Here is a 16,058-nt window from a genome sequence, read left to right on the forward strand (position 1 = left end):
ACCCACAGTGCTGTTAGGGAGGGAGTTCCAGAATTTTGACCCAGGGACGATGAAGGAACGGCGATATATTTTGAAGTCAGGATGGTGAGTGGCTTGGAGGGGAAATTCCAGGTGGTGTTGTTCCCATGTAACTGTTGCCCTTAGCCTTCTAGATCATAGTGGTCATGGGTTTGGAAGGTGCTGTCTAAGGAGGCTTGGTGAGTTCCTGCAGTGCATCTTGTAGATGGTACACACTGCTGCTACTGTGCGTCAGTGGAGGAGGGAGTGAACGTTTGTGAATGGGTTGTCAATCAAGCGGACTGCTTTGTCCTGGATGGTGTCAAACTTCAAGTGTTTTTGGTGCTGCACTCATCCAGACAAGTGGGGAGTATTCCATCACACTCCTGATTGTGCCTTTTTGATGGTGGATGGGCTTTGGGGAGTCAGGAGGTGAGTTACTCACGACTAGATTCCTAACCTCCAACCTGCTCTTGTAGCCACAGTATTGATATGGTTAGTCCTGTTCAGCTGCTGGTTAATGGTAACCCCATAGATGTCGATAGTGGGGGAGTCAACGATGATAATGACATTGAATGTCAAGGGGTGATGGGTGGATTCTCTTTTGTTGGAGATGGTCATTGCCTGGCACTTGTGTGGACTGAATGTTATTTGCCACTTGTCAGCCCAATCCTGGATATTGTCCAGGTCTTGTTGCATTTGGACATAGATGGCTTCAGTATCTGAATCGTTGCGAATGGTGCTGAACATTGTGCATCATCAGCGAACATCCACACTTCTGACCTTATGATGGAAGGAAGGTCATTGATGAAGCAGCTGAAGATGGTTGGGCCTAGGACACTACCCTGAGGAACTCAATTTTGCTGATGATACAAAGATAAGCAGGAAAGCAAGTTGTGAAGAGGAATACAGAACAAAAACAGAATTACCTGGAAAAACTCAGCAGGTCTGGCAGCATCGGCGGAGAAGAAAAGAGTTGACGTTTCGAGTTCTCATGACCCTTCAACAGAGCTAGGTGAATCTAAGGAGAGGGGTGAAATATAAGCTGGTTTAAGGTGGGGCGGGGAGGGTGGGCGGGGTTGGGTGGGGGGAGAGAAGTGGAGGGGGGTGGTGTGGTTGTAGGGACAAGCACAAGGTTGTAGGAGCAGATAATCAAAAGATGTCACAGACAAAAGAACAAAAGAACATAGAGGTGTTGAAGTTGGTGATATTATCTAAATGAATGTGCTAATTAAGAATGGATGGTAGGGTACTCAAGATATAGCTCTAGTGGGGGTGGGGGGCATAAAAGATTTAAAAATAATGGAAATAGGTGGGAAAAGAAAAATCTATACAAATTATTGGAAAAAAAACAAAAGGAAGGGGGAAGAAACAGAAAGGGTGTGGGGATGGAGGAGGGAGTTCAAGACCTAAAGTTGTTGAATTCAATATTTAGTCCGGAAGGCTGTAAAGTGCTTAGTCGGAAGATGAGGTGCTGTTCCTCCAGTTTGCGTTGGGCTTCACTGAATACAGAGTCTGCAAAGGGATTAAGTGGGTGGGTGGGTTAAGTGACAGGACAAAAATTTGGCAATTTGGGTACAGTGTGGGAAAATGTGAGATTGTCCACTTTGGCAGAAAGAATAGAAAAGCAAAATATTATTTAAATATACAGAGGCTACTGAATGCTGCAGTACTGCGGGATCTGGATGTCCTTGTAACTCTTTTGAGTACAAACACGTTTCCATCTGTTTCAGATGAAGTTACATTGTTTCATAGTTTGCCATTGTGAGATTTGAACTCTTGATCTTAGGGTTACAAACCCAGTACCATAACCACTTGGCCATTTAGGCCAAGCTCTGGATGTCCTTGTATGTGAATCACAAAATGTCAGCAAGTAATTAGGAAGGCAAATGGAGTGTTGGTGATAATTGCCAGTTTATTGCCACTGCAGTTGTTGGAATTGAAATGTGATTAATTAATTCAATTAATTAACAAACAAAAATCTGGAATTGAAAGCTAGTCTCAATATCAGTGACCATGAAACTATTATCAATTGTCATAAAAAAACCACCTGGTTAACTAATGCCTTTTAGGGAAGGAAATCTGTTAACCTTACCCAGTCTGGTCTACAGCTGGGAAGTTATGTTGAATTTGTAAAAGTCACTGGGTTTTTTTTTATTCATTCATGACATGTGGGCATCTCTGGCTGGGCCAGCAATTGTTGCCCATCCCTAATTGCCCTTGTTCGGAGGGCATTTAAGAGTCAACCACATTGCTGTGGGTCTGGAGTCACATGTAGGCCAGACCAGGTAAGGACCGCAGATTTCCTTCCGTAAAGGACATAAGTGAACTAGGTGGGTTTTTACAACAATCAACAATGGCTTCATGGTCATCATTAGACTTATAATTCCAGATTTTTATTTCAGATGCCATGGCGGGATTCGAGCTCAAGTCCCCAGAGTATTACCCTGGGTCTGGATTACTAGTTCAGCAACGATACCACTATGCCATCACCTCAGCTCGGCCTCAGAACCATAGAACCATAGAACACTATAGCACAGAAAACAGGCTATTCGGCCCTTCTAGTCTGTGCCGAAATATTATTTCGCTAGTCCCATTGACCTGCACCTCAGCTGGAGTATTGAGTCCAGTTCTGGGCACCATACTTTAGGAATAACCTGAAGGCGTTGGAGAGGATACAGAAGTGGTTCATGAGAATGATTCCAGGGATGAGGAACTTCAGCTATGAAGATAGATTGGAGAAGTTAGGACCGTTTTCCTTAGAGAAAAGAGGGTTGAGAGGAGATTTAATAGAGGCATTCAAAATCATGAGGGATCTGAACTGAATAGATAGGGAGAAACTGTTCCCACTCATGAAAGGATTGAGAACAAGAAACCACAGATTTAAAGTAATTGGCAAAAGAAGCAAAAAAGTGATATAAGGAGAAACTTCTTTACGCAGCGAGTGGTTAGGGTCTGGAATTTACGGTCTGAGTGTGTGGTGGATGCAGGTTCAATTGAAGCATTCAAAAGCAATTAGACTGTTATCTAAAAAGGAGGAATGTGCAGGGTTATGGGGAGAAGGCAAGGGATTGTTACTAGGTGTGTTGCTCATTCAGAGAGCCAGTGCAGACACAATGGGCCACATGGCCTCCTTCAATTCTGTTATCCTGTGAGACCACGGACCATGAGACACATATCTGGCAGACTGGACTTGCAGCAGGTGGTGAGGGAAAAACCTATTAGTTCTTGTCCTCACCAATCTACCTGACATAGATGCATCTGTCCATGATGTATCGGTAGGAGTTTCTACTTGTGGAGACAAAGTCCTGTCTTCATACTGAGGATATCCTCGATCGCCACTATCCACTGCCACTATCTGCACCTTCTTTAGTCTTCATCACTATCATTAACCTTTGTCTTGTGTCTATGACATCTTTGCCAATCTCTCCTTAGCCCCCACCTATCACTGACCTTCTCACCTGCATTATCTGCTCCACCCATTTTAAACAGTATAAATTCCATCACATTTCTACTTCACCTTTAGCTCTGGCGAAGGGTCATACAGACTCGAAACATTAACTCTGTTTCTCTCTCCACAGATACTGTCAGACCTGCTGAGTTTTTCCAGCATTTTGTTTTTATTTCAGATTTCCAACATCCGCAATATTTTGCTTTTACACCCTCCATCGTGTTGTGTGGCACTACCACCGTGCTAAATGGGACAGATTCAGAATAGATCTAGCAACTCAAATCTGAGAATCCATGAGGCGCTGTGGTCCATCAGCAGCAGCATTGTCCTCGACCTCAATCTGTAACCTCATGGCCCCGCACATCCCCCACTCTACCATTACCATCAAGTCAAGGCATCAACCCTGCTTTAAAGAAGAGTGCAGGAGGGCATGCAATGAGCACCACCAGACATATCTAAAAATAACATGTCAACCTGATGAAGCTACGACTACAAGACTACTTGCATGCCAAACAGTGTAAGCAGTATACAATAAACAGAGATAAGCAATCACAGCCGATGGGTCAGTCAAAGCTCTGCAGTCCTGCCACATCCACTGGTGAATGGTCATGGACAATTAAGCAACTAACTGGAGAAGGAAGCTTCACCAATATCCCCAGCCTCAATGATGGGAGAGTTTAGCACACCGTGCTAAAGATAAGACAGAAGATGGTGGCGTAGTGGTATTTTCACTGGACTAGTATTCCAGAGACCCAAGGTGACAATCTGGGGACCTGAGTTCAAATAGTACCACAGCAGATAGTGAAATTTGAATTCAATGAAAATCTGGAATTAAAAGTCTTATTCGAACCATGAAACGATTGTATCAAAAACCTAACTGGTTTACTAATGTCCTTTAGGGAAAGAAATCTGCTGTCCTTACCTGGTCTGGCCTGCCTGCGACTCCACACCCACATCAAAGTGGTTGACTCTTAAATGCCCTCTGAACAAGGGCAATTAGGAGTGGACAATAAATGCTGGCCTAGCCAGCATTCCATGAACAAATAAACAAAAAAAACATCTTCAGCCAGAACTGACAAGTAGATGATCCATCTTGGTCTCCTCCTGAGGTCTCGGGCATCATAGATGCCCATCGTCAGCCAATTCAATTCACTCCACATAACAAAAAATGGCTAAAGGATACTGCAATAGCTAGCCGCAACTCCAGCCAAACCACAACACTAGCATCTAACCAACACTGTGGAAAATTACCCCGGTATGTCCTGTTCACAAAAAAGCAGGCTAAATCCAACCCAGCCAATTACTGACCCATCAGTCTAGTGTCGATCAGCAAATCCATCAAGTGGTGGACAATGCCAATGGCACTTACATGGCAATGACCAACTTGCTGATGCTTAGTTTGGGTTCCACCAGACCACTTAGCTCTTGAGCTCATTACAGCCTTGGTCAAAACATGGACCAAAAGAGCTGAACTCAAGAGGTGAGATGACTGCCCATGACATTAAGGCAATATTTGAGAAAGTGTGGCATCAAGGAGCACTAACCAAACTGAAGTCAATGACAATCAGGGACAAAATCCTCCATTGGTTGGAGTTATACCTAACAGAAAGGAAGGTGATTGTAGTTGTTGGAGGGCAATCATCTCAATCCCAGGGTATCACTGCAGAAGTTCCTCAGGGTACTGTCCTAGGCCCAACCATCTTCATCTGCTTTATTAAGGACCTCCCTTCCATCATAAGGTCAGAGTGGGGATGGTCGTTGATAATTGCAGAATGTTCAGCATGATTCACAACTCCTCAGGTATTGAAGCAGTCGGTGTCCCAGGCCAACATTCAGGCTTGAGCTGATAAGTGACAACTAAAATTTGCACCACACAAGTGCCAGGCAATGGCCATCTCCAACAAGAAAGAAATATAACCATCTCCACTTGACACTGAATGGCATTACCACTGCTGAATCCCCCACTAGCAACATTGTGGGGGCTACCATTGACCAGAAACTGAACTGGACCTGCCTTATAAATATTGTAGCTACAAAAGCAGTTCAGAGGCTGGGAATTCTGTGGCGAGTAACTCACCTCCTGACTCCCCGAAGCCTGTCCACCATCTACAAGGCGCAAGTCAGGAGTGTGATGGAATACTATCCACTTGCTTGGACGAGTGCAGCGCCAACAACACTCAAGAAGCTCGATACTATCCTGGCCAAAGCAGCCCACTTGATCAAGCACTCTATCCACCACCTTAATAATTCACACCCTCTACCACCAACACACAGTAGCAGCAATGTGTACCACACACAAGATGCATTGCAGAAATTCACCAAGCCTCCTTTGACTGCACCTTCCAAACCCACAACCGCCACCACCTGGAAGGACAATGGGAGCAGACACATGGGAACACCTCCATCTGGAAGTTCCCCTCCAAGCCACACACCATCCTGACTTGGAAATATATTGCCGTTCCTTCACTGTCGCTGGGTCAAAATCCTGGAGCTCCCTCCTTAACAGCACAGTGGGTGGACCGACGCCACACGGACTGCAGCAGTTCAGGAAGGCAACTCATCGCCATCTGCTCAAGGGCAATTACGTAGAGGCAATAAATGCTGGCCCAGCCAGTGACACCCACATCCCATGAAAGGATAATAAAAATTCAAATAATAAAAACACTTCTTGTTTTTAATATTTTGGTTTGCATTTTAATCCAAAATCATAATTTATTTCACTATCTGAAAACTTAAAGTGAAGAGTTCAGTGCTTTTAACTTTCTGGTTTGCTGTGTGTGAGCAATTCAATGTGATTGGCTGATTACCTTTTGCTGACATCACTGCTGCTGGATGTCTGGAGATCTCCTTGACTCAGGGTCAGACTAAACCTGCCAAGGGGAAAGAAGAGGTCTGCATCACGGAGATTGCTGGATCTTTTTGGGCAGCTTTCTTCAAGGTCTGTGACAGGCACCATTGCTTTTCCGCTGACTGCAAAAGCAAAGAAAATATTGCTGTGAAAATGCTGAATGTGATAGGTTTATGAGAGCAATCAAGGGAAGCGGAGTAGGTCTTCTGATGATAATCCCACACATCTCAATGAATTGTGCTATGCACGCATGTTTGGTAAAAAGCTTTTTCAAAACATTTCTCTGATGAAGCGTGTTATCATTTTGCTTTCAGCTGCAATAAAGGAAAATTCCTGCCTTCCTAGATCAATCAATTTTCAGCTCACACTTTGTAATATAGAGAGACTCACCACAGAGATAATGTGTGAGAAGCTTTAGGAATAAATTCTACTTGCCCCACCATTTCTTTTTCTCTCCCTCAATTATTTTTGGTTCATCTTTAAGCTTATTTTTCTTCAATACCCATTGATATCTTCCTAATCATTCCCAAAGACATATTCAATTTAAAGCAAAAATAAAAGCAAAATACTGTGGATGCTGGAAATCTGAAACAAAAACAAAAAGAGCTGGAAAAACTCAGCAGATCTGACAGCATCTGCGGAGAGGAAGACAGTTAATGTTTCGAGTTCTGCTGAAGAGTCATACGGACCCAAAACGTTAACTGTCTTCCTCTCTGCAGATGCTGTCAGACCTGCTGAATTTTTCCAGCTATTTTTGTTTTTGTTTCAATTTAAAGCCTTTTTCTTACTTTGGAGCCGATATTTCTCTCTTCACAAATCTGAACAGAGGTGCAGACATACATCAGGTGAGCTAATTGACTTTGAGTGAAAAAAGTATTCTGAATATCAGAAGGACAGTACAGCTGAGAGTATAAAAAATGGTAGCTAAACGTTTTCATATAAAAGTCAGATAAGACCCTGTGAAAGGTGTGGACATACTTGGCTGTGGAAGTATGTCAGTTTCAGGCATGACTGAGAGTGAAAGTATGGAATTGAGTGTAGCAGATGTTAATGATATAGTGATGGTATTATGTTTAAGGGTATACAGCTGAAGGGCATTGATTGATCAAGTACCTTGAGCACATATAAAGAGAGATTAGCCCTTGTGGTCATGGCCCAGTGGTTAATCAAAGTGATTCAAAATCCATTGGCATCTCACCGCGCAGTTTCGATTCCTGTTGATTGCACTTCTCATCTTTCACCGCAGGGGTTGGGGTGCATCATCACCCCTGGGAATGATATGCTTTGATTTTATAAGGTTCCTTTGATGTTTTGATTTACATTAGTGTCCCCATCTGCGGCTGTCTTACACTCCCACACCACCACCACCCCTCCCCGGCCTTTTTGTTAGTTTGCTTTATTGAGCATGTGTTCTGTTCACAAGAGACTACCCAGTGCAGAGGGGAGCAGGGAGGCATGAGCACTTCCTTGTAAGCCTGCTCCAGAGCCTGGCCAAGGTGGCCATCAACAGATCTAGGCAGGTGGTCAAGGGGTTTGTCCGGCCTGACTGTCTGCCCCTCTACTACAGCTATGTTCGCAGCCAAGTTGCTCTGGAGAGGAAGCACATGGTGTCCACCAACACATTAGAAGCCTTTCATGATCAGTGGGCATCATGGGGGCTGGGGTGCATTATCAGCCCTGGAAATGATATTTTGGGTTAGTTAGTCAAGTTTCCTCTGACATTTTGAGTTTTGTTACAGTGCCCCATGAGGGGCTGCTTACGCACTGATTTATTCATTTATTTTTTATTTATTGACTCCTGTTTCATCAAAAGAGCCTATAAAGAGGCACTTCCCCAAAAACAACACTTTAGCTTAATTGTATAGCAGTTTCCTTTAAGGGTTTGTCTTTCAATTTCTTTAATTAGTTAATTAATTTACTTTATTTTATTGGCATATTCAAAAGAGTATGAAGAGAGTCAGTTGCCCCTTTAAAGGGCTGTTAATTAGTTAATTTGTTCATTTGTTTAATTATTCTACTCAATTAGAGAATAAAGAGGACTTGGATTTGGCATGGAGGGTGTTGCATGCACCAGTCACATGCAATAAAAGGTTACACCACCTGTATTTTCTGCAGCCTTGAGGAGTCCCTGTTCCATGTGTATATAGATTATGAGAGGCTGCAGTCCCTTTTTGATTATCTGATGAGACTGCTGCTCAAGTTTTTGTTGTACTTCAGCCCCATTCACCTGATCTCTGGCCACTGGTGTAGTGGCGGGGTGGGGGTAGGGGTGGGCAGATTGGAGGACCTTCCCACAGGTCTGCTCCTGGGCCTGACCAAAGTGGCCATTAACAGGTCCAGGCAGTGGGTCATGGATGGAGTTGTTAGACCCTCCTGTCTGCCCATATTCCACAGCTATGTTTGTATTCAAGCGAGGGAGCACACAGCATCCACCGGTACACTAGAGGCTTTCTGTGACTGGTGGGCACCACAGGGGCTGGGGTGTATCATCAGCCCTAGAAATGACATTAATTTAAGTTTCCTTTAAAAGTTTTTTTTTTGTTGCAGTACGACTTTAAGGACTTTCAATTTATTAATTAGTTAATTTGTTAATTAGTTTATTTTATAGGTAATAAAAGAGCATATAAAGAGAGACCTCTCTGTTAATGGGTGTTGGTTAGGGAGAGGCAGACATACATAATGCTTGCATTCTGTAAATAAATCTAGTATTAAGTAAACAATTGGTGTCTGGTTTCCTACTTCACTATCTGGCTTCAGAATGGATTAACAGCAGAGAGAAATGATTACCACTAGGAGGAGAAATGGGAGGTTCAAGAGCCAGAGGACAATGGAGGCTCACAAATCACATCAGGCACTCCCTCCAGACAGTAGGCCTGCAGTAATGGTGCCAGCTGGGCATAACTGAGTACCACTGCCTTAAGAAACTCAGGCCTTTCAGGAACAGCATTGGAATGGTCAAGCACAGAGGTGGGAAAGGTATGTGTGAGGGTTTTGGCAGCAGGTGAGCTGAGGCTGAGTTAGGGAGTGGTGATTTTACACATTAAAGCGGCTGATTTGTTTAATGGAGAGTTGCAAACAACCTGATTCAGCCTGAGACAGTGTTCGAGGGGAGGATGGAATTGATGGCAGCGAACAGAGTTTGTGCAGAGACCGAAACATATAATCATAAAATGGTTACAGCACAGGAGGAGGCAATCCAGCTCTTTGTGACTATGTCAGCACTTTGCAAGAACTCACCCTGGTCCCAGCACGAACCCTTTCCCTATAACCCTACATATTTTGTCTCTTCAGGTATTTATCCATGATTGAATCTGCCTCCACCACACTCAGGCAGTGCATTCCCGATCCTAAACACTTGCCACATGAAAACATTTTTCCTGATGTCGCCACTGGTTGTTTTGCCAATCATCTTAAATCCTCTGGTCTGAACCCTTCCATTAATAGGAACAGTTTCTCCCCATCAACTCTGTCTAGATCCTTCATGGTTTTGAAGACAATGGCTTCAATCTTTTCAACGTTTAACTGGAGAAAATTGTAACTCATCCAAGGCTGCATGTCAGGCAAGCAACCTGACAACTCGAGGCAATGTAGGGGATCAAGAGAGATGGTGGGGGAATAGAATTGGGTGTGGTTAGCACAGTGAGGCAGCTAACTCAATGTCTTTAGATAATGTCACTGATAGGCAGCATGTAGACAAGGAAGAGGAAAGGGCAAAGGCTAGATTCTTGGCAGATCTGGGTTAACAGTGCATGGGTAAGAAGAGAAGGCTGTGGTGACAATTGGATAGGCAAGATTGAATCCATGCAAAGGCAGTTTCACTAGCCACAGATAATGGAAAAGAGGTAGTGGCGATTGGTATGTTTAACCCAAAGTTTCAGAGAGGATAAGAAGGTGAGCAAGGATATTGCACCTCAGGGGATGTAATGTGATTTTGATTAGGGCCTGAAATAAAGCCATGTTCACAAATCCCAACCATTATTGTAGGCCAAACCTCAAATTAGTCTTTTTTTAATTGTTCATGGGATGCAGGCATCACAAGCTAGACCAGCATTTATTGCACATCCCTAATTGCCTTTGAGGTGGTGGTGGTGAGCTGCCTTCTTGAAGCGCTGCAGTCTGTCTCTTGTGGGAACACCGACAATGTTGTTAAGGGAGTTCCAGGATTTTGACCCAGCGACAATGAAGGAACGGCAATTTTCGGTCCAAGTCAAGATGGTAAGTGGCTTGGAGGGGAATCTGAAGGTGGTGGTATTGCCATGTAAGGCATTGAAGACTGAGATTTTATCCCCCAACCACCACCCCACCCCCCTCCCTCACCCACCCAGCCACATGCACTTTTGGCACCTGGTGGCACTAGCAGGCTAACTGCTGTAAGGTCAACTGCAGAGCTCCCTTTACAGCCCACTTTATATTTGGTGGAATCTTTTTCTCTTTACACCGCCTCAACATTTTTATCTTTCCCACACTCAAACGTAGATGAGTACCATTACTGCATAAGTGTCAAAGCTCTTTCTTTTCTACACCAACTATATTTGTGACCTTCCTGACTAATGAACCAATTACTGTTGAATTAAGTTTAGAGGTAATAAACAATGATGTGCTTACCCATCACAACAGGCAATTTAACATTTGCTCATCCTAGTCAGATCAAACTGCACTTGTCTCTTTCAATTTGCATAGATTGTTGTTCCTGCAAGCATATCTCACTCTAAATTTAGTCACAATATTCAGCTACCACTCTTTCAGTCACCATTGCAACAAGCTGTCTCAAACCCCAAATAAATCAGCACCAACATCCTCGATGGTCATCAGAGACTGAAGGAGGTTATAGTTCTATCTAGTTGCCAATGATTTTGAGACACTATAGACCAGACTTTGACAATAAGGGGTGGATTCCAATCGCTGGGATGGATTGGTGGGGGAACTGCCAAGGGAGTGCCACTTCTGCTCAGTGCCTCAAATTCTCTTATCAACCCATTTCCCTGGGTTGAGGTGAACATTAGCCTTGCAGCGCAGGCACCCAGCTGACAAAGCTCAAGCCTACAAAGTAAATGTCAGCTATCAGATTGGAGGTAGATGGTGCCTACCTTAGACCCTCTCATCCATTTTTGAACATGGGCACCTATTCTGCTGCTGCTGTTCCATGCTTAATCCCAACTTTGACCAAGTGCTTCCAGGGAGCCTCTGTCAGAGATGAGGGAGGGGGAAATGGAATGGGAAAATCAGGCCTTGCACTCCACTGATATTTACATGCAGTGGGTGAGGAAGGAATGGCCAGTTGTGTATTCCCAGCAGGGAAGGAGAGTGACAAATCCAAGTCATGGCAGGGGGATGGCAGGAGACCCCTCTGCTACATTTTCCCATCATTCCCACCACCATCCTGCCTGATTTGAACCATTTGTAGTGTACCAGAAAAGGTTTCAGAGTAAAATATTCACACACATAAATGACTTCCCTGAATCATTGCCATTCCCCTCTTTGCACACGTCTCAGATGGTAAAATATTGTTTATTAATACAGAAGCCTATATAATCCACAAGTGCTATTGGACCTGTTCCATTATCTAAACTCATTCAGAAACTTGCTATTCTAGGCCTTTGTGTCAACTTGATGTATCAGAATTTCCAGTATAATGTACGAAGGGTACATTTTCAATGCACTTCATTCCATGTTGTAGCCACAAATTAAGTCTCATCGCATATAATAAAGTCTATTAACAACTTGATACTGCACATTTCCCTTCAAGCAGACCTTTGCTTCAAAGTAATCTCAGCTTATCCTCCATCCACCACTGATTCTCCAATTTATTTGCAAGGAAATGTGCAGGCTTCGACTTCTCAATTTCCCTAATGATGCTCTGCATCAAGATGTGCTACTTCCATAAATATCTCTGGAAAGCTGAGACTAATCAAACGTACATTACACTGTTGTTTAGGAAACTGAATCGCAGCTTGTGAAAATAAATGGCTTGCACCACATGCTGCACTATCATTCACTTTGCAGAATAGACTGTGAATGATTTCCATCATTAATCTTGCTGTGCCATGTTTTATTCAGTTACTTTCAAGGCCCGAATTGTTCTTTCTGCTTGGTTCTATGCACAAAACAGTGGACAAGCTGCTGAGAGAACCAAGATGAATAGCAGGAAACATGAAAAATATATTCAGCCAAGTGCTCTCACCCTTCCAATAGGGAACAAAGAAATTCAACTCTTTGGAATAAGTCACATGTGGTATTATCTTCTAACTTCCTCCGTTTGCTAAATTTCAACATTAAAGGATTCAGGTGTATATTTGAACGGTAACCAGAAAATCCACTGTGCCATCAACTGGGCTGTATGCCTGTCTAGTAAGCAATATTTCGTTCCACTTTCTAAATACCATTTCATCAAACCTATCATCTCTCTTTCCTCATGCCAATCTCTTCCAGCATCAAACCTCACTGTGGTGATTGGGATTTGCTTCCTCCCTTCATATGTTGCAGGCATGTAAAGACAGAGGACTGTTTGCTAGGCATCAGGAGCTCTCCAAGTCCAGACATAGGTTTCCTTGCACTACTCAAGAGGAAGGGAACATTTTACTGTTGATGCAAATCCTAATTTTTTGCTTCTGCTCAGCGCAGTTTCTAGCTATCAGTGTCAAGACCACAGTTGCACCAAGCAAAGAAAAAAAAGTTGCCTTTTTTTATTATAAAACTGAAACCAGCCATTCAGCCCAAACAGTTATTGTTGGAGTTCATTCTCCACACCAGTAGTTGCACTTAGTGTGTGTGTCTGGCCTGTCCCCAAATCTCTTTGTCCATCTTTCCATCAACCAACTATCTAAGTCAACATGGTCTGTTTCAATCTCTAACTCGGGCAGTGAATTCCATATCCTCACAACTTTTGTGTAAAAATGTCTTTCTTGCTGTTTATCCTAAATCTCTTACATTTCATCTCACATCTATGTCCCCCTCATTCTATACACCTTAACCACAGGAACTGTCTGTTTCTATCTACTCTGTCCCACCCCTTCATAATTTTAAACTCCTCGATCAAATCACCCTGTACTCTCCTCTACTCAAATGAAAACAGTTTTTCTAGCCCGTCTTTGTATTTGTGCTACCTCACACCAGACAGCATTATAGGGAATGTACCCATTCTATTCCCTCAGCATCGTTTTTCTTATTTGAGCATGGGATGTGGGTGTCACAGGCTAGGCCACCATTTATTGCCCATCCCTAATTGCCCTCAAGAAAGTGGTGGTGAGCTGCCTTCTTGAACTGTTGCAGCCCTGTGGTGTAATATATCCAGTATAGTTAGGGAGGAGGTTCCAGGGTTTTGACTCAGTGACAGTGAAGGAACGGCGAGATGTTTCCAAGTCAGGATGGTGAATGGCTTGGAGGGGATCTTCCAGGTGGTGGTGTTCCAATGTCTCTGCTGCCCTCGTCTTTCTAGATGGTAATGATTGTGGGTTTGGAAGGTGCTAAGGAGCCTTGGTGAGTTCCTGCAGTTCATCTTGTAGATGGTACACATGGCTGCCACTGTGCATCGGTGATGGAGGGAGTGAATGTTTGTGGATGGAGTGCCAATTAAGCAGACTGCTTTGTCCTGGGAGGTGTCAAGCTTCTTCAGTGTTGTTGGAGCTGCACTCATCCAGGCAAGTGGAGAGTACCCAATCACACTCCTGACTTGTACCTTATAGATCATGGACAAGCTTTGGGGAGTCTGGTGGTGAGTTACTCACCACTAGATTCCTAACCTCCAACCTGCTTGTGTAGCCACAGTATTGATATGGTTAGTCCTGTTCAGTTTCTGGTCAATGGTAACTCCCAGGATGTTCAGTGGTTGATTCAGTGAACATCATGGGGCAATGGTTAGATTTTCTCTTGTTGAGGATGGTCATTGCCTTGTATGGTGCGAATGTTACTTGCCACTTGTCAGTCCAAGCCTGGATATTGTCCAGGTCTTGCTGCATTTGTGCATGGATTGCCTCAGTGTTTGAGGAGTCACGAATGATGCTCAACATTGTGCGATCATCAGAGAACATCCCCGCTTATGACCTTATGATGGATTGGCTAACCAACAGAAAACAAAGAGTCAGGATAAATGGGTCTTTTTCTGGATGGCAAGCTGTAACTAGAGGAATGCCACAGGGTTCGGTCCTTGGGCCCCAAAATTTAAAATATATTAATGACTTGGATTCAGGGATAGAAGATACTATAGCTAAATTTGCAGATGACACCAAAATAGGTGGGAAAGTAAGTTGCAATGAAGAAATAAGACATTTACAAATGGATATGAATAGGTTAGGTGAATGGGCCAAAATTTGGCAGATGGAGTTTAACGTGGATAAGTGTGAGGTTATCCATTTTGGTCAGAAGAACAAAAAGGTGACTTATTATTTAAATGGAGAGAAACTTCAGAATGCTTCAGTGCAGAGGGATCTGGGTGTCCTCGTACATGATACGCTGAAAACTATTCCGCAGGTACAGCAGCTAATAAGGAAAGCAAATGGAATTTTGGCATTTATTGCTAAAGGAAAAGTGTATAAAAATAGGGAATTGTTGTTGCAACTGTACAAGGCATTGGTGAGACCGCACCTAGAGCACTGTGCACAGTTTTGGTCCCCTTACTTGAGAAAGGACGTAGTTGCACTTGAGGCGGTTCAGAGGAGGTTCACTAGAATGATTCCAGAGATGCGGGGCTTGTCTTATGAGGAGAGATTGAACAGCTTAGGTCTATACTCGCTAGAGTTTAGAAGGATGAGAGGAGATGCAATTGAGGTATTTAAGAGGCTAAAGGGGATAAACAAAGTAGACGTGGAGTGGATGCTTCCCCTTGTGGTGTATTCTAGACTGAGAGGCTATAGTTTTAGGTTAAGGAGTGGTAGATTTAAATGAGAGATGAGGAGGAATTACTTTCCTCAAAGGGTCATGAATCTGTGGAATTCACTACCTCAGATTGCAATGGATGCCGCGGCGCTGAATAAATTTTAGGAGGAGATAGACAGATTTTTAATTAGTAATGGGTTGAAAGGTTATGGGGAGAGGGCGGGAAATTGGAGTTGAGGCTGAAATGAGATCGGCCATGATCGTATTGAATGGCAGGGCAGGCTCGAGGGGCTGAATTGCCTACTCCTGCTCCTAGTTCTTATGTTCTAATTCTTCAACTGAAGTCTAATTATGGTTTTATGCAGGTGTACTATTATATCTTTATTTTTATATTCTATATCTCTTGCCATAAAAGTTAGTATCCCTTTAACTTTTTATAGAGTTATCCATTAGGAACTGGTTCACCTATTGCATGCGATGGTTTGTGTGCATGAATTTGAATAGCATTAAAGAGAATCACTACTTCACAAGGTCACCGTACAGGATCATTGACCCTGTATGGAACAAGATTTCCTCCATCTGCTGTGTAATGAAATCATAAACCTGTTTATAAAGAACAGGTTACAATTCTATTACATACTGAGGAAATCGTCACTTGCACTATTTGTCAGTCCTCTATATTCCAGCCAGAATCATAATATATGAGTTACCTCCAGGACTGGACTCTCTACATTTGATAAAAATGTAATTACATCATATAATGTTAAAGACTGTAGTTATCCAATTACTTTTAGACACTCAGATATAAAATTTTTACAACTGCAGTAATGGTATTTATGTTCTGTTTTAACATAGTTTGTGATACAATACAATTTCAGTGCAGTACTGAGTGAATGCTGCACCAGAGTTGCCATCTTTCAAATGGGATGGTAAACTGATACCCTATGTGCC

The sequence above is a fragment of the Carcharodon carcharias genome, chromosome 13 (genome assembly GCF_017639515.1).
Source record: "Carcharodon carcharias isolate sCarCar2 chromosome 13, sCarCar2.pri, whole genome shotgun sequence".
NCBI lineage: Eukaryota > Metazoa > Chordata > Chondrichthyes > Lamniformes > Lamnidae > Carcharodon > Carcharodon carcharias.